The following is a 19082-nucleotide window of genomic DNA, read 5'->3' as shown; positions in this document are numbered from 1 at the left end:
TTCTTCCTATCATCCTTCCGGCTATAATGATCAACCATAAAACATGGTTCATGCAAACGGGGAGCTCTCATGGTCTTGTCAAGATTGAAAGTTATGCTCTCATCTCCCACTTCTAGAGTGAGCTCTCCATGCTTTACATCTATCACCGCACCCGCGGTGTGCAAGAAAGGTCGGCCTAGAATGATTGGAATATTGGAGTCTTCTTCCATGTCAACAATGACAAAGTCCAACGGGATGAAAAATTTCCCAACTCTTACGGGAACATCTTCCCATATCCCTAATGGTGTCTTCGTCGATCTATCGGCCATTTGGAGTGTGATATTGGTGCATTTAAGCTCTCCCATCCCTAACCTTTTACTCACCGAGTACGGCATAACACTCACACTAGCCCCTAGATCACATAGGGCTTTGTTGATCGTGGTGTTGCCAATGGTACATGGTATTGAGAAGCTTCCCGGATCTTTAAGTTTCAGAGGTGAACTCCCTTGAAGGATTGCACTACTCACCTTAGTGAAGGCGATAGTCTCAAGCTTCCGGATCTACTTCTTCTTCGTAAGGATGTCTTTCATGTATTTTGCATAGGCCTGCACGTGATTGATTAATTCCGTGAAAGGAATCGAGACTTCCAAATTCTTCACAATCTCCATAAATTTTCCAAGTTGGTCATCAAATTTGTGCTTGGCTTGACGACTTGGAAAAGGAAGTCTAATCACAATGGGCTCCTTCTCCTTGGCCTTGTCTTCACTTCTCTTTGAAACTTCTTCTTTTGACGGTTCTCCATCCTTGGAGTTTTGCACAACTTCTTCTTTGTCACTAGCTTCCACAACTTCTTCCTCAACTTGCTTCTTCGGTGCTTCATATCTCGTACCACTTCTCAAGTGAATGGCACTAACCGTTTCATGTCTTGGGGGATTACTTTGAGATGGTAATTGCCCCTTTTGTCTTTGTGAGCTTGAGGATGCTAGTTGAGTCAATTGGGTTTCAAACATTTTGGTGTGGGCTAGGATGTTGTTGATGGTGATTTCCTTTGCTTGACTATCCTTTTGCATTTGAGTGAAAAACTCTTGTTGATTCTTTTGCATTTTGAGGACCGCTTTTTGAACATCAAAACCTTGGTCATTTTTTTGATTGTATGGAGTTTGATTTTGGTAACCTTGGTTTTGGTTGTAAAAGGGTCTTTGATTTTGGTTTCTCATAGGAGGTGGGGTGTATGTTGGTTGAGGGTTTTGAACATTTTGGCTTTTGTATGAGAGATTTGGGTGGAATTTGGTGTTTTCTTTGTAATAATTGGAATAAAGGGTACCACTTTTGTATGCTTGAAAAGCATTCACTTGTTCATTTATTCCCCTACATTCACTTTGGTCATGTCCCAAAGTTCCACAATTCTCACATATCCCACTTGGGATTGATGAAGATGCTGTCATGGCATTGACATGATGCTTTGGTGATTTTGAGGCTTCTTCAAGTCTAGCCATAGCTTTTTCAAACTTCAAGTTGATGGTATCAATGTGAGCACTAAGTTGAGCACCCAATTGAGTAATGGAGTCCACTTCATGCTTTCCCCCTCTAGTAGCCTTGTGAGGTCTACTATATTATGAATTATGGACCGCCATTTCCTCAATCTTGTTCCAAGTTTGATTGTCGTCAACTTCGGTGAACATACCATTTGATCCCATGTTGAGAATGTTTCTTGAGTCTTCATAGAGACCATTCCAAAATTGTTGTATCAAGAACCACTCGCTAAGTCCATGATGAGGACATGAGCGACAAATTCCCTTGAATCGCTCCCAAGCTTCATACAAGGATTCTTCATCTCTTTGCTTAAAGCCCGTAATTTGAGCTCTTAGCATGTTAGTCTTTTCCGGTGGGTAGAACTTTTTGTAGAAAGATAGAGCCTGCTTCTTCCAAGAGTCAATTCCGAGAGTAGCCTTATCAAGGCCTTTTAACCATTGTTTTGCGGTTCCAATGAGAGAAAAAGGAAATAAGACCCATCGAATTTGGTCTTGAGTTACACCGGTTTGTGAGATCGCATCACAATAGTCACAAAAAGTCTCCATGTGAGAGTGAGGGTCTTCACTAGGCATTCCCCCAAATTGGCTTCTTTCGACTAATTGGATAAATGCGGATTTGGCAATAAATTTTCCGGTTAAGCGTTGTGGTGTGGGAGTACTATTGGGTAGGTTCTCCTCGGTTGGTACGGAATGTGATGAAAATTTAGGCATTGTGGGTTGATTTTGTGTTGGATTTTGTGTTGGGTTCTCCTCACCTTCTCTTGCAAAAGGGTTGATGAACTCAATAGTGTTTGGTTGAATATCTACAACCTCACCAATACCTCTCAAAGTTCTTCTAGCAAGTCTTCTATTGGTTGTCAAAGTCCTTTCAATTTCGTGATCAAAGGGTAACAAGTTACCTTGTGATCTTCTAGACATGCAAAATATCAAACAACTCGAAAACAATTAGAATAAACCTTGAGGAGTTTTACTTCCCCAAGGCAAAGAAAGACACAACTAATAACAATTCAAGAAAATCTAAATCAACCTAACACCGTCCCCGGCAACGGCGCCATTTTTGGTCGTGACCTCTTGAGAGGTTTAGTTTTCGGTACTTGTCGTTAGGAGCACCTAGACCAAAACACTATTTATAACTTCACAAACAACTCTACAATTAGTAAAGAGGCAAGTAAAGGTCGGATCCCAAGGGACGGGAATTGAGATGAGATTTTCAATTGCAACTAGCGGTGTCTAGGGGTGTCACAATTTGGGGTTGGAATAGAAGATCACTAAACTAAATAGCAATAAAAGTAAACAAGCAAGATGATTAAAAAGGGATGTAAACAATTGATAAAAGGCACTAGGGTGTCATGGGGTCATAGGGGATTCATTGGAATCGATCATACAAACATATTCTCAAATTATAAGCAAGCAATTATTGTTGTGATGGATCGAGTTGGTTTATATCTTACAATCCTAGGAAAGTTTGGGTCCCGGAGCCGAATCGATTAGATTGTACAACACCTACAAGTCGACTTAATCTTCCCTACTCAACTACATCACTACTACAAATACAGGCAACCACAACGGCCCTTTAACAACGATTATTCACGAAAATCACAATAGACGTTGTAGAATGTATGGCGCGAATTTTACTAAAATCAATTACAACGGGTATGGTTATAAAAACCGTTGTTATTAGTTTTAACAACGGGTCACACATGCACAACCGTTGTTAATAATTTGGCGCAAAATTGGCGCAAAGTTAGTGAAAAGTAATCACAACGGTTATTTTTGAAACCCGTTGTTAAAACTTATTTAACAACGGGTGTTTTTTACAACCGTTGTTAAAACATATTTCACAACGGTTGTTGTTTAATAACCGTTGTCAATACCTTCCATACTATAAACCACACAAACAAAGAAGTCTGCTGCGACCACAAAACACAACCCTTAATACACAAACACAAACACAACAGACAAACAAACACAAAACACATACACACTCTCTTTCTCTCTTTCTCTATTTCTCTCTTTCTCATCGTCGCTTTATCTTCTCGCCGTCACTGTGATTTCATCGTCTATTACGTTCTGTATTTATCAGGTAAATCTCGCCGTCACTGTTAGTTTCATCGTCATTATTTTCTTTTTCTATTTATTTCTTTTGCATGTATGTGTTTTTATCGACCATTATGTTATTTGTTTAAGTATTGTTCGCATAATTAGTTAGTAAAACAATGAAGAAGCAAGATGAAGAAGTAAGATAAACATAATTAATATATATATATATATATTTATAAATACATAAATTAAAAAAAAAAAATTACATATGTAAAAATGCAATTCTTATATTTTCATAGAGGATCTTATTCTGCTCTATCGTATCCGTCCTCTCCTCCTTGGCTATTTGGAGGTTCCGTTCAGCAGTTGCTATATCATCATACAGTTGCAATCGCTTTCTGCTTTGCTCCGTCAAGCCATCTTCTTTGGCGTGCTTGGTGCGGATCGAGCATCCGCAAGGTAGCTCTGAAACTTTCCTCAATATGGAGGAACCGGCGGATGAAGTTGTTGTTGTTCTCGATCATGGTAAGAGTCTTAAGGATGAAATCATTCATTTTGTTGGAGTTTTTTGAGTTTGATTTGAAAGATTAAGTGGAGTTTGTTTTAGCAGTTAGAGTTTGGAGATGAATATATGAGATAATGGAAATGTTAGTTGAGATATGAAATGTATTTATACTAAGCAATGTGTGGGTTGAGTTAATTGCTTTTTAATTAATATATATGTTAGGAAGTTGTGCCATAATAATCATCATCATATCTCTCAATAATCTTTGCTTCAAATCCTATTACTAACCCTTCTCATTCCATATTATCCGTTCATATGTACAAAGTGATGTCGGTAATAATGCATGCATCGAATTCTAACAGCCGTAATTATGCATGCATCTAGTAATATTTAATTTAATTGTTTTTTATTTTTTAAGAACAAACAACAACGGTTATTTTAAAACAACCCGTTGTCTTTAGTTATAACAACGGTTTTGTATATTAAAACCCGTTGTTATAACTTTCCCCCCAAAATTGAGTCACACTTTCCACAACGGGTTTTTATACATAAAACCGTGGTTAATAGTTTTAACAACGGTTTCCTTAAGTAAATCAACCGTTGTTAAAACCTTCTACAACGGACGCTTTAACAACGTCCGCTTTTTTATATAACAATGGTTTTTGACCGTTGTTATAGCCTGTATCTGTAGTAGTGCATGCATGGTCTAATGAGACTCGAGTTGGTTTATGTCTTACAAGTCTCATTGAAAAGATAGGTGATGGGTAAAAAAATGCAAGGATTCATAGGCTCGCATTTCATCAAACATAACATGTGCATGAGTTGAGATCACAACAAGCAAGCAAATACACTATGAAAACATATTAATTTAAGCATGAATCATCCCCCATGTTGGTTTCCCCTAATTACCCATTAACCCTAGCTAAGGAAACTACTCACTCTTTATCATGTTGAACATGCTAGCAAGGTTGTCAATCATACCAACAAAGTGAAACATGATGAATAAATGAAGATAATTAACAATAATTAAAAAGGGATTAAGAGAATTATACCTATTAATGATTCCAATAATAAAGCAAAGAATAATAGAAGTACTTGATGATTGATTGGAAGGTTGTCAATCTCCCAATAATAACTCAAATAATCTTCAATTACCCAAAATGAAAGATGAACAAAAGAGAGATTAAGGAAATGAGATTTGTATTAAGACTTGATTAAAATTTGATTACAAGATTAAAGAGAGATTAGAATGATATAAACTACACTAAAGATTGATAAGAATAACATGATTAGCTAATTAGACTAATGGGGTATTTATAATGGGGATTAGGTACATAAATTAGGGTTTACTAAGGGCTTAAATGACGATTAAGTCCTTGAGGAATCGCCGGTCTCAAGAGAGACTCTGGTCTCCTTTTCGCCGGTCTTTGAAAAATATGCGCATCCTTCATTGAACAAGTAGAAGACGGATTAGCTGTCAAACAATCCGAGCGTCCAGGGCACGGGACGGGCGGATTGTGGGTCTTTTGGGCGAGCGGATTCTTGGGGTGGACGGGCGGATTGTGGTGGTTTTTGGACGAGCGTCCAGCTGAGGAAGACGCTCGAATTGCTTATCTTGGACGGGCGGATTGTGGGCAATCCGCTCGGATTGTAGATCAGCTTCCTTCTTTCTTCTTTTCTTCCTTTCTCTTCATACAATCCTTGAGGATTTCCTCGGAGATGCAAGGATCTTTTCTCATCATTGCCCAACTACTATAATATGTACAAAGGCCTTCTAGTATTGTCTTCTCTTTGATGCTTGGTCATTGAATTCAATCAATTTAGCTCCATTTTGCCATGAAAATGCAAGGTTTGCACTCCTTTCCTACCAAGGGATCAAAACCTCAAAAAATATGCAAAACAAAGGACTAAAGACAATAAATGACCCAAATATGCACTAAAAAGCATGGGAACAAGGCTAATTCGGGGACTAATTATGCTCAAATAATGGTCACATCAATATCTCACATAACTATGCCTATTCACAAGAGTACGAAACATCGTTCAACCATTGCATACATGCCACCCTATACTCACTAAAACGCATATAAAGATTCACAACTCATGATCACCATCACATTAACAAGTTCTCGTTTGTAACTATTAGCACATTCACCATCTCTATTACATCCACATACACACTTCCAACGATTCTCAACCTTTCACGATTCATCATTCTTATTTACACGCACTAGACATTACCATAGACTCCATCACAGCTATATCTAATCTATATATCATACACAACTATGTACGTAATTCCCGACTCGATATCCCCATACAAGGTGACTGGCTTAAGCATATTGGGGCCATGATTTTGAAATGAGGGTGCCTTCTCACCCAAAATCAAGCATCTGCCGGGGCTCCCAACATACATACACCAGGTTCATTTTATTAGACTCACTACGTTCATTAGGCTCATTAGTTACAGGTTCCAAAATCGTCTCTCTGATACCACTTTGTAACACCCCCATCTACCAAGGTGCCTTAACAAGACCTTCCCTAGTAGATATGGACGTTACCATCTCGGTTGCCCGAGGAACAGTAATAATCAAAAGTCGATAAAAGAACAGTTATATTAAATTACATGTGATTAAACAAAATAAAAGGTACATCTCGTGACAACTATCAACTATGAGAAACTATCTCTACCATGACTCGTGGTAGACTCGTCCCTCCAAGCACCCAGCTATGATCGAGACATCAACCTGCTAAGACCGACTGCTCACCATAGTGGATCACGGCAGACAAAACATAAGAAGACACACAACAACACCACACAAGGTCAGTAACTGAAGGAACACACCAAAAGCAGACACAACAAAACACACCAACATACATACACTACCTCCTCCAATCACCCACACACCTCTGACTGCCCGAAGCTCTAGTCCTGCCAGATTACCAATCGCAACCAGTAATCCACACCGCCAGTGGGGGACCGCAACCGTTCCCACCTAAGCCCCGCTCATCTAATCCGAGCGATAACTCATGTTCCTTAATGTGCACATCACCTTCTGTGGCGGTTTCCACAGAGGGCGAATCAAGGGCGTGAAGCCACTCCCGCAAGTGACTCCACTCAGCCGAGGGCGCACCTCGCGAACCAATGACAAATAAACAAAACAACCAGAAACAACCAATCCACACTACCAACAAAGATACTAAAACCAATCGTACAATACAATCGACACACTAGACAACCAACAATATTGAGTAGGAAAACTTACCTTTAGCAAACCGCAGCAATTTTGCGCACGACCATAAAACAACAAGCAAACACTATAACCACCTATAACAAACAGTATAACCATCTATTACTACTACCATAATCACAACTGAAACCAAGGAAGACGATGATGATGATGACACATACCTATTGATAGCACTCCGGCGACAAGACCGCTACCCGACTCAAGCATCCTATCCCTATGGTGTCTCCACCCTCAAAGGCTCCAAATGGGTGACTGAAGGTGAAGGAGAACTGATATGACGGAATCTAGGTTTAGGAGAAAAGGAAAAGAAATGATTTAGGTTTCACGATATCGCGATTTATATTTCCCCGCTGAACTCCCATTACTCGATCGAGTAAGCAACTTACTCGATCGAGTGGCCTCTACTCGATCAAGTGACTAAGATACTCGATCGAGTAGCCTATGCTAGATTGAGTTACCAGCACTCAAAGGGTTATAATGACACAAGGTCGGCTCGTAAGGTTTCCGAAGGTCTAGACAGGTGTCTAAGGTCAGTCAACGGGTTTCTAAAAGGACGGGTATTACATATTTTCACATTTTTTTATCTGAATGCTAGCATATTTCCATGCAATTTTCGTAGATATGATTGAATCAAGGAAACATCTCAGGATAGAAGAGGAAGATGATGACTTTGGATTTTTGCTCCTAGTTGTGAATTTTATTATCGTTGTAGTTGCGAAATCGTATCAAAGCCATAAAGTGAGGGAATTATCTTGGAATGAATATGAACGTACACAAAAAAGGTCTGTGTGGTTAGATACATTAAGAAATAACACGAAGTGTCAAGAGCAATTACATTTTGATAGACATTGTTTTGAAAAGTTATGTAGAGTTCTTAGATCAAGGGTGGGCTAGTGACGTCTAGAAATGTGACAGATGAAGAAGTCGTTGCATTTTTCTTGATATTCTTGCTTATAATTTGAAAAATAGAACCATCCAAGTGCTCTTTGCTCAATCCGGTGAAACTGTGAGTCGCAAATTTCATGTCGTTCTTCGAGCAGTGTTAAGGATGGGGAAGCACTACATTAAAAAAACTGATTCTACTAGTGTTATTCATGACCCAAAATGGAAATGGTTTGAGGGTGTGGTTGTGGGTTAATATCCGTATACTACCCTTTAATTATAGAATTATAACGTAAAATTTATATGTAGTTTATAGTCATAAAACAAAAACATGATGAAGACGATAAAGATGTAGAAATAACCTTCGGTCCTAGTGCAAAAGGCAATGAGAGATTAAAGCAAATCTCCTCCTAAACGATGCACCCAAGATAGTCCGAGTAATGCCCTTGTGCTAGATCAATTCCTCTAATTGCCTTTGCAATATTGAGAGGATAGTTTTTGTGAGTTGTGTTGGATGTGAGATCCGGAATTCAGGAGGCACAATTCCCAAAAACCCTAATTCTTTTTGTCAAAATGAATATTCGGTTACAAAGAGGAGGGACTCCCTCTTTGTATCATTCGGCCAAACCGAGTGAGTAAGAGAGAAATGGGCTTCCATTTCCTCTTCACTTAAACTCGTGGTCCGGTCCAAAACTTGCTAAGTGTATACGACGCGGTTTAATTATAAACTGTTATCGGTTATCGGAAATTAAGGCATCAACTAATAATACGGGTTAGTTGAATTATTAATACATGTCCGACAAAACAATATTGTATAATTATATTCAATATACATTTAATTTAAATATAAAACGCTTATATTTAATTTTACGAATCAATGGTTAATTCGCGCTTTTAGCTCATGATATTTAATCCGTATTAAATATAATATCTCAACATCACATTTAGACTAATTATTAGTCAAATAACTCAGACTAACTGGTTAGTCAAATTTGGCATCTATATGATTGTATTTTCATACCGTCACATCACTCAAGACGTATCCTATAGGTGTGACTTTTAGGGACCAATTGATCACCGCCATCTGTATGACAATAACGTCAAACTTATCTAGCAAGCCAACCGTTATTGATAAACGTGGATCAATTGATTATGATACAAAGTATACCCTTTGATCCTTTTAGAGGTTTATAAGTCCCCGCACTAATCGTTAAGGACACTAACCCAACAAGCTCCCACTTGTCCGTACAAGTGTATGTGCAATGACGTTATCCGCACTAACCGGAGGACACAAGCTCCAACAAACTCCCACTTGTCCGTACAAGTGTATGTGCGATAACCGATTCTCATATTCATTTAAAATTTCTCCCACTCAATGTAAAACAATTTGCAGATCTGGATCCACAAAGGTCGTATTTTACAATCGATCCGTATCTAGAGTGGTTTCCCCGACTAGAGAGTAACTTAAGCGATAAGACGAATCCGTATCCGAGCATGGCCATGCATTTCGATTCTGACTCCTCGAGTGGCCCCGAGAAATATCTAGTACCGATAAAGGCTGAATATTTCCTTCAACTCGAACTCCTTCCGATCTAAGCACAGCATGAAATGACCCAGAAAAAATCTACTTGGCCCCCTGTTACGGATGACCGTGAGAAAGAAACCAAAGTCACCCAAAATCTGCCTTAGTCTCAAGAGACAGTCGATAGTCAAAGAATCGACTCTTAGGATCACCATGGAAGTCCTATCCACGACCGGGCAACGAATGTTATAAAACATTTAGGACTCCACGTCGATGTCACAATTGTGTCCTACGAAATATCCGTATAAATCGCCTCGTGATTGGTCGTCAACTGGTTGACTTATGGCTCGTTGAACCCACCATCAACCAACGTCACAAAATAATTGCCAGAGTTATCAGCTCATGTGGGCAATTAAGGATCAAAAATATAATGTTTGTTCAGTTCACTTTGTGGTGTTCAAAATTTGTCGTACAAATCCACATGAAAAACAAAATATATGTAAAATATCAAAACGATGATGTCGTATAGAGTACAAAAGAGAATGAATCTGATCCATAAAAGAGTACTACAACTTAGGAACTCGTTTAATTCCCATGGAATTAACGTGCCCTTCATGCTTATCTTGTCGTAATGCTTTAGTGAGAGGATCTGCTATGTTATCATCTGTAGCAATCTTTTCTATCACTACTTCCTTTTGCTCCACGTAATCCCGGATTAGATGAGCTTTCCGTTGTACATGTCTAGACTTGTTGCTAGACTTTGGCTCCTTAGCTTGGAAGATGGCACCACTATTGTCGCAATAGATGGTGATCGGGTCATTCGAACTAGGCACTACAGAGAGCCCATGTAAGAATTGACGCATCCATATCGCTTCCTTTGTTGCTTCGACGCAAAGATAGTACTCGGACTCGATCGTAGAATCTCTTTGTAACAGTTTGTTTCGAACTCTTCCGGTGATCTGCAGCGCCATTAAGAGTAAAACGAATCCGGACTCGAGATTTCGAGTCATCTCGATCCGTTTGGAAGCTAGCATCTGCAGAACTTAGGTTGCGCATAGCGTTTGAGAGCCTCCATAAGTCAATGCCCAATCTTTAGTCCTCCGTAGGTACTTAAGAATGTTCTTGATGACCAGCCAATGTGGTTCACCCGGATCTTTGTTGGAATCGACTTGTCATACTCAATGCATATGCCACGTCCGGACGTGTGCATATCATGGCATACATGATTGATCCTATGGCCGAAGCATAAGGAATCCGTGTCATGCGCTCTTTCTCTTCCGGTGTCTCTGGTGCCTGAGACTGGCTCAAATGCACCCCTGAAGACATAGGAAGGAACCCCTTCTTGGAGTTAGTCATGCTGAATCTCTCTAGGACTTTGTCTATGTAAGACTCGATCGAGAGATAGCATCCGTCGTGATCTATCTCGATAGATACGGATGCCTAGAATTCTTTGTGCCTCTCCCAGATCTTTCATCTGGAAATGGTTTTTCAACCATACTTTCACCGAAGTTAAGAGAGGTATGTCATTCCCAATTAGAAGTATGTCGTCAACATACAATATTAGGAAGACAATCTTGCTCCCACTCGACTTGATATATAGACATGGTTCCTCGACCGATCGAGTAAATCCATTTTCTTTTATCACTTGGTCGAAGCGATGATTCCAACTCCTTGATGCTTGCTTAAGTCCATAAATGGAACGCTTAAGCTTGCACACTTTCTTAGGATGTCTTTGGATCGATAAAACCTTCGGGTTGTACCATGTACAACTCTTCCTCCAAAAAGCCGTTTAAGAAGGCGGTTTTCACGTCCATTTGCCAAATTTCATAGTCATGAAAAGCGGCAATCGCTAAGATAATCCGAATGGAACGCAACATGACTACGGGTGCAAAAATCTCATCGTAGTGCAAACCTGGCACTTGGGTGAAACCTTTAGCAACTAGTCGTGCTTTGTAGATATCTTGTTGACCTTCCACTGAATGCTTTATCTTGTAAAGCCATTTGCATTGAAGGGGACGAACCTTAGCGAGGTAAGTCAACGAGATCCCATACGTTGTTCTCATACATAGAGTCCATCTCGGATTGCATGGCCTCAAGCCATAGCTTTGAGTCAGAACTAGTCATGGCACCTTTATAGGTTGCGGGTTCACTACTCGTTAAGAGTAGAACGTCATCTATATCATGTTCCTCGACCATACCAATGTATCATGCGGAGGAATAGAGACTCTTCCCGACCTCCTAGGTTCCTCAGGAATGTTAACCGCAGCCGGGATTGAAGGAATAGGTTCCTCCAATAGTTGCTCGGTATTTGGTTCTGGAATCTCCGACAGGTCGAAGGTTCTATCACTCTTTGCATTCTCGAGAAATTCCTTCTCTAAGAATGTCGCACTAGCCGCAACAAAAACACGTTGTTCGGTTGGCGAATAGAAGTAATGACCACGTGATCCTTTAGGATAACCTATAAAGTATGTCTTGACCGATCGCGGGCCGAGCTTATCTTCAGTTCTCCACTTGACATAAGCCTCGCAGCCCCAAACCCGTATAAAGGACAAGTTAGGGACCGTTCCCTTCCATAGTTCATATGGAGTCTTGTCAATGACTTTAGACGGACTTCGGTTAAGTATTAGAGCGGTGACAAAAGAGCATAACCCCATAATGAATCGGTAAAACCGTGTGACTCATCATGGATCGAACCATATCAAGTAGTGTTCGATTTCTCCGTTCGGACACACCATTCACCGAGGTGTTCGGTGGAGTTAAGCGTAGGGCGATCCCACGTCTTTAAGGTGTTGATCAAACTCGTGAGAAAGATACTCGCCACCACGATCTGAACGTAGTGTTTTTATCTTTCTACCAAGTAGGTTCTGTACCCTATTTTGGTATTCTTTGAATTTCTCAAAGGATTCACTTTTGTGCTTCATTAAGTAGACATAGCCATATCTACTTAAATCATCCGTGAAAGTGATGAAATACCTATAGCCTTCTCGTGCGGTGATTGACATAGGTCCACATACATCCGTGTGTATGAGTCCTAATAGGTCAGCAGCGCGCATTCCAACACCTTTGAAGGAAATACGAGTCATTTTACCGATGAGACATGATTCACACGTGCCAAATGATTGAAAATCAAAGGCCGAGATAGCTCCATTTTTGATGAGCTGTTTTACGCGTTTCTCATTAATGTGTCCCATACGGCAGTGCCATAGATACGTTTGATCTTTGTCACCAACCTTTAACTTTTTATTCATTACGTGTAATATTTCCGTGGTCTGATCTAAAACATAGATTCCGTTCATGGAGACTGCCTTGCCATAAATCATATCGTGTAAAGAGAAAATGCAAGCATTATTTTCTATTACAAATGAAAAACCAAGTTTGTCAAGTGCAGAAACTGAAATAATGTTTTTGGAAAGACTAGGAACATAATAGCAATCATATAATGATAACTGAAATCCGCTAGGAAGCTGGATCACATATGTCCCCTTTGAGATGGCAGCTACTCTTGCTCCATTCCCAACACGCAGGTCCACCTCACCCTTTACGAGGGGTTCGATGTTTCGGAGCCCCTGCACATGATTACACAGATGAGAACCACAACCAGTATCAAGTACCCAAGTTCCGTAACTTGCGTGGTTAATCTCAATCATATGAATAAAAGTAGTAGAGGAAGAAGACATACCAACAGGTTTAACACGACCTGCCTTTAAGTCCTCATGGTATAAGGGACATGTACGCCTCCAATGCCCAGTCTTGTGGCAATGGTGACACTCCATATTACCATCCTTGCTCTTTGTCGCGCCTGATGAGTTGCTCGACTCACCAGGACCACTCTTACCTGAGCCTGACTTCTTGAACTTCGCCTTACCTACTGCTAGGTTTGCCTGAGCTTTGCCCTTACCCTTTCCTTTATTTGACACAACGAGAACATCCTGTTTCATGCTCCCACTGAACTTCATGTCCTTCTCGGTCTGTACGAGGAGGGAGTGCAGTTCATGGGGAGTCTTCTTCAGATCATTCATATAGTAATTCGCTCTAAATTGCGAATAACCATCGTGGAGTGAGTGAAGAATGCGGTCGATAACAATGTTCTCGCTGATGTTACGATTAAAGGTCTCGGTTTCTCGACATTCTCAATCATCCGAGAATGTGTGGGCTAACCGGTTGGCCCTTTCGAGTCTCGCATCAAAGAAGCGAGTGGTATGCTCATAGGTCACGATTCTCGGTGCTTTCGAGAATTCCTTGGTGAGCGTGGTGAAAATCTTGTTTGCACCTTGGGCTATGAAGCGTTTCTGCAAATTGGGTTCCATTGCAAAAATGAGTACGTTTTAAATCGCACCCGCTTCCAAGGCGAAATCGTTATACTTGTCGATCTCGTTTACTCCAGCCGTGGGGCCTGGATGTGACGGCATGGGCTCAAGCAGTAACCGAGCTTCCCGTCGCAGCGGCAAAGATTCCGTAATCCGCCTCCCGATCCGCGAAGTTTGATCCATCATTCTTGATCGAGTTGGTCGATTCATCCGATTCATGAAGATCCGAAGCCGGGACTCACGGTCCAATGTGGCACTAGGCATTGGGTCGTTCAAGTGACCAGCCATTTGTTATTTGCAGTTTAAAGAACGTGATCTACACTGAAAAAGAAAGAAAAACAAAACGAAATAAGCAACTCATCGAGGTGATTTAAGTCTATTTTAAAATTCATTTTAAACATGTAGACTCAAGGCACTTGCATAATTGATCTCCCTCAAGAATGATACAAGTGATCCCAAGACTCAATTTCTGTAAATTGATAAGCCAACTGTTTAGCTAATTCTTCCGGAAGAACTCTTGGTCGATAGATTTCTGTAAATCCTATCTATAGTCCACCATAGTCACAGGATCGTACGAGTGACCATAGTGTTGAGATAAAATAGGTCAATCAGTTCCAACTTACCCGACGTAGAAGGGGTCATATTATGCCTACCGACGAAGAAGGGACTCATTGGAGTTTGACCTATAAAGACTATTCTCAATTTTTGTTTATACGAGGAAGATCCCATCAACTAAATTCTAATTCATATTAAGTGAACGAATAACTAGCGTTTGCGTGAATGAATTAATTTGGGTGATGGCTTAAAATCGTGTGACATGCGAATGTCATAGAAAACTAACTCGTGACCTCTATATGTGTCAGTTTTCATGCAATAATTAGGTGGTTTGGTTTTTAGGCGGAATATGATGCATACTATCGTTACAATAAAATAAATAAAATGAATGCAATACGTAAATAAAAATTCCTAGTGTGGCCTATCCTAGTAAAATTAAAACATAAAACAACTTTGGAATCCACCGTTGGACCCGAGAAGCTTGTCTTGATGTTCCATCTTGATCCATGTAGCGGGAGTGAGCATCCGGTCTCCAACTTTAGTCTTCTCAAAAATTACAATTAAAAATTACAAATATAAACCTATTTACATTCTAAATAAAAACTGTAATTAAAAGAAATAAAATGGAGATACGAGATCTCAAAATACAACCAAGACCGTGTTCCATCATTACGGTAACACGTTCTACTAAGGCCACACTAAGTTACAACCGTTTGCAAAATAATTAAATACGTAATTAAAAGGCATTCAAAAACATTCAAAATTAACAATAACGATAAATAAAATGCATCAACTAAAAGTAAAATTAATCGTGGCATAATTCCGTAATTATGTTTAATTTTTATCCAAACCACCAAAGATAATTAAAATTACATGACAAAACCGCTTTAGTCAAGTTAATTTTAATCCGAGATAATCCGTTACAATAAATCGTTTTAAAGTAACTTTATTTACGTGGGTGAACCGTTTCACTAACAAGCGAGAGCATAAAAACATTTAATGCATAAAAAGGGGCCGGAAAAAAAAAACAGAAATTTTTTTTTTTTTTTTCTTCAGATTGTTGACGTGAAAAAGATGGGGCCAAAAAATTTTTTTTTTTTTTTAAAAAACGGCAGAAATGCCGAGAGCCTCTAAAGGCTAAAAAAAATTTACACGGCTCAATTTGTGAGCAAAGAAAGATCAAAACAAAACGGTTTGATAAAAACACAATTGCAATTGACTCTAATCCGGATTAAAATAAAAAAAACAATTGACATGTTCTTCACATTTTGTTGTAATTATCGATTAAAACAACAAATCGCTAAGAACAACATGAAAACAAGAGATCGAACGATCTAACTAAATTGTGTGGCACGCAAATCAATGCAATAAAAACAGAAAACAGGCCGTGTACAGTAAAGGCCACACGGTTTTCATAAAAAAAAAAACAGATTTGCCGAAATAAAAATTGCCACACGAAATTTTATGCAATGATTTTAACCGATCTTTAACATATAGCGATGAATATCGATTACATAGACAATATGCAAAGATCAAAATTAAAACAAGACAAACAACACCGTGTAAACTAGACACGGTTTCCAACAATCACAAAAAAAACGCAGCAAATTTTTTTTAAAAAAAAATGCCGAGACCAAAATTAGGCAGCCGAGAGCATTTTTTTGAACAAAATTCATCGTTTCAACAATCGTTTGATGAAAAACACATATAAAAATTTACGTGGCCTCGCTCTGATACCACTTGTGGGTTAATATCCGTATACTACCCTTTAATTATAGGATTATAACGTAAAATTTATATGTAGTTTATAGTCATAAAACAAAAACATGATGAAGACGATAAAGATGTAGAAATAACCTTCGGTCCTAGTGCAAAAGGCAATGAGAGATTAAAGCAAATCTCCTCCTAAACGATGCACCCAAGATAGTCCGAGTAATGCCCTTGTGCTAGATCAATTCCTCTAATTGCCTTTGCAATATTGAGAGGATAGTTTTTGTGAGTTGTGTTGGATGTGAGATCCGGAATTCAGGAGGCACAATTCCCAAAAACCCTAATTCTTTTTGTCAAAATGAATATTCGGTTACAAAGAGGAGGGACTCCCTCTATGTATCATTCGGCCAAACCGAGTGAGTAAGAGAGAAATGGGCTTCCATTTCCTCTTCACTTAAACTCGTGGTCCGGTCCAAAACTTGCTAAGTGTATACGACGCGGTTTAATTATAAATCGTTATTATCGGTTATCGGAAATTAAGGCATCAACTAATAATACGGGTTAGTTGAATTATTAATACATGTCCGACAAAACAATATTGTATAATTATATTCAATATACATTTAATTTAAATATAAAACGCTTATATTTAATTTTACGAATCAACTGGTTAATTCGCCTTTAGCTCATGATATTTAATCCGTATTAAATATAATATCTCAACATCACATTTAGACTAATTATTAGTCAAATAACTCGACTTAACTGGTTAGTCAAATTTGGCATCTATATGACTGTATTTTCATACCGTCACATCACTCAAGACGTATCCTATAGGTGTGACTTTTAGGGACCAGTTGATCACCGCCATCTGTATGACAATAACGTCAAACTTATCTAGCAAGCCAACCGTTATTGATAAACGTGGATCAACTGATTATGATACAAAGTATACCCTTTGATCCTTTTAGAGGTTTATAAGTCCTTGCACTAACTGTTAAGGACACTAACCCCAACAGTGGTTGGGGCACTAGATGGTACTCATATAGATATGACGGTCCCTCTTAAGGATCGATCTAGGTATCACAATAGAATAGGGTTCATCAGTACAAATGTGTTAGCTACATGTGATCGACAACTTTGCTTTACCTATGTTCTACCCGGTTAGGAAGGTTCCGCTTCTGATCCTCGCATTCTTAGAGATGCCCTTCAAAGACATCAATATCGTCTAGAAGTACCAAAGAATAAATATTTCCTTGTTGATCTTGGGTATACTAATGGTGATGGTTTTTTGGCTCCGTACAAAGGTACTAGGTACCACTTGAAGTTATGGAGAGGGAACAAACCCACAAATTCTAAAGAGCTTTTTAACTTGGTACACTTATCAGCTCGCAACACAGTTGAAACAAATTTTGGGTGTTTGAAGAAACGTTGGGCTATCTTGAGGACTAGTAGTTTTTTTTGATAAAAAAACTCAAGTTCGAATCATAAATGCTTGTTTTATTCTTCACAACTTCTTACACTTTGAAAAGATAGTCGAGACGGTTCTTATGGCTGAGGTAGAACAAGATCTACAAAATGCGCCTGTAGAAGAAGGGGAAGAAGATAATTATATTGTTAGTGCTCTACAAACATAGGAGTGGACTAAATTTAGGGACGACCTTGCAAAAAATATGTGGAATAACTATCAAGCTAGGAGAGCAAGGTATCATAAGAGACCAACTAGAACTGTAATTATTATTATTACTGTTCTATAACTGATAACTCTACAGTTTTCTTATGGGATTAGAATTGGTTAATATGTAATATGTCAGTCAGCTTGTACAATGTATGCTGTTGAGATCAGTGAAGTTTCCATGTCATATCTACAATCTACATCTTGTTTGATGCCTAATCAGCAGATGCAAGAGTTTTACAATATAACGAAAGCGTTTTGTTGGATGTGTAAATATACTTATTCAACATTATTCTGATTTGATTTAGAATTTCAGCTTCACCTCTCATTCTGATGTATACTTATGAACTGGTGCTTTTTTTTTCTCAGTTTGCGGCAGGAATGATTTTTTTTTGAAAATTTTGAGTTTGGAGTATAGTGTAATGTCACAAATGACTCAGTAAACTCACATATGGCTGGTGAATTCCATTTTCTTATGGGATAGTTCAAGTTGCTTTTGCTGACTTTTTTTCTAATCCATATTTTTTTATAGGAGATGAGTGAAAAACGAAAGCAAGTTTCAGCCTCTACGCAACCCAAGAAAAGAGGCTATATTATTTGGTATACCCAAATGGATACTATTCTAATCTCAGTGTTGTATAATCAACTAGCTCAAGGGAACAAAGAAGATGTTGAGTGGAAGCCTCAAGCCTACCAAGCTGCGGTACATGAACTAAGAAGCAAGTTGGACATGTCTCCTACAATTGAAAATGTGAGAAATCGTGTCAAAATTTGAAAAAACCACTATGTAGTAATAGCAATTGAAGACAAGCCTTTTAGTATAGAGTCTATTCTTGACTTTTCTTTGATCTTATAATACGCATTCAGACAGAACACTGGTTTGAATGTAAAGAGTGCCTTTCTTGGCTTGTTTAGATCCTTAGTTGTTTCCCTATGATGCTAATTGTTGTACCTTTATGCAAAAAGTGCACCAGAATCATGTATATTCATGTGACTGGTATCAGTTGTGTGATTTCAGTCAGATCCCTTTAAAATTGAGATTTATCGGTAGGTCTTGTTTAAGACTATCTTAAGTTACGACTTCTCAAAACCTTCCTTTTTTTGCCTTATTTAAATCGATCGTC

The 19082-nt window shown here is 38.9% G+C and overlaps 1 non-coding gene across 1 annotated transcript; it reads left to right on the top strand.

The window, feature by feature from the left end:
- Window positions 1–1743: 1743 nt before the first annotated feature.
- LOC141624284 (small nucleolar RNA R71) lies at window positions 1744–1850 on the top strand. The gene has a single exon (XR_012534096.1). It is a non-coding gene; the product is annotated as a small nucleolar RNA R71 (small nucleolar RNA).
- The last annotated feature ends 17232 nt before the right edge of the window (window positions 1851–19082 follow it).

This window comes from Silene latifolia, chromosome 1 (assembly GCF_048544455.1).
Source record: "Silene latifolia isolate original U9 population chromosome 1, ASM4854445v1, whole genome shotgun sequence".
NCBI classification, from domain to species: domain Eukaryota; kingdom Viridiplantae; phylum Streptophyta; class Magnoliopsida; order Caryophyllales; family Caryophyllaceae; genus Silene; species Silene latifolia.
Note: the sequence above shows the minus strand (reverse complement) of the source record. Positions and strands in the feature narration are given on the sequence as shown.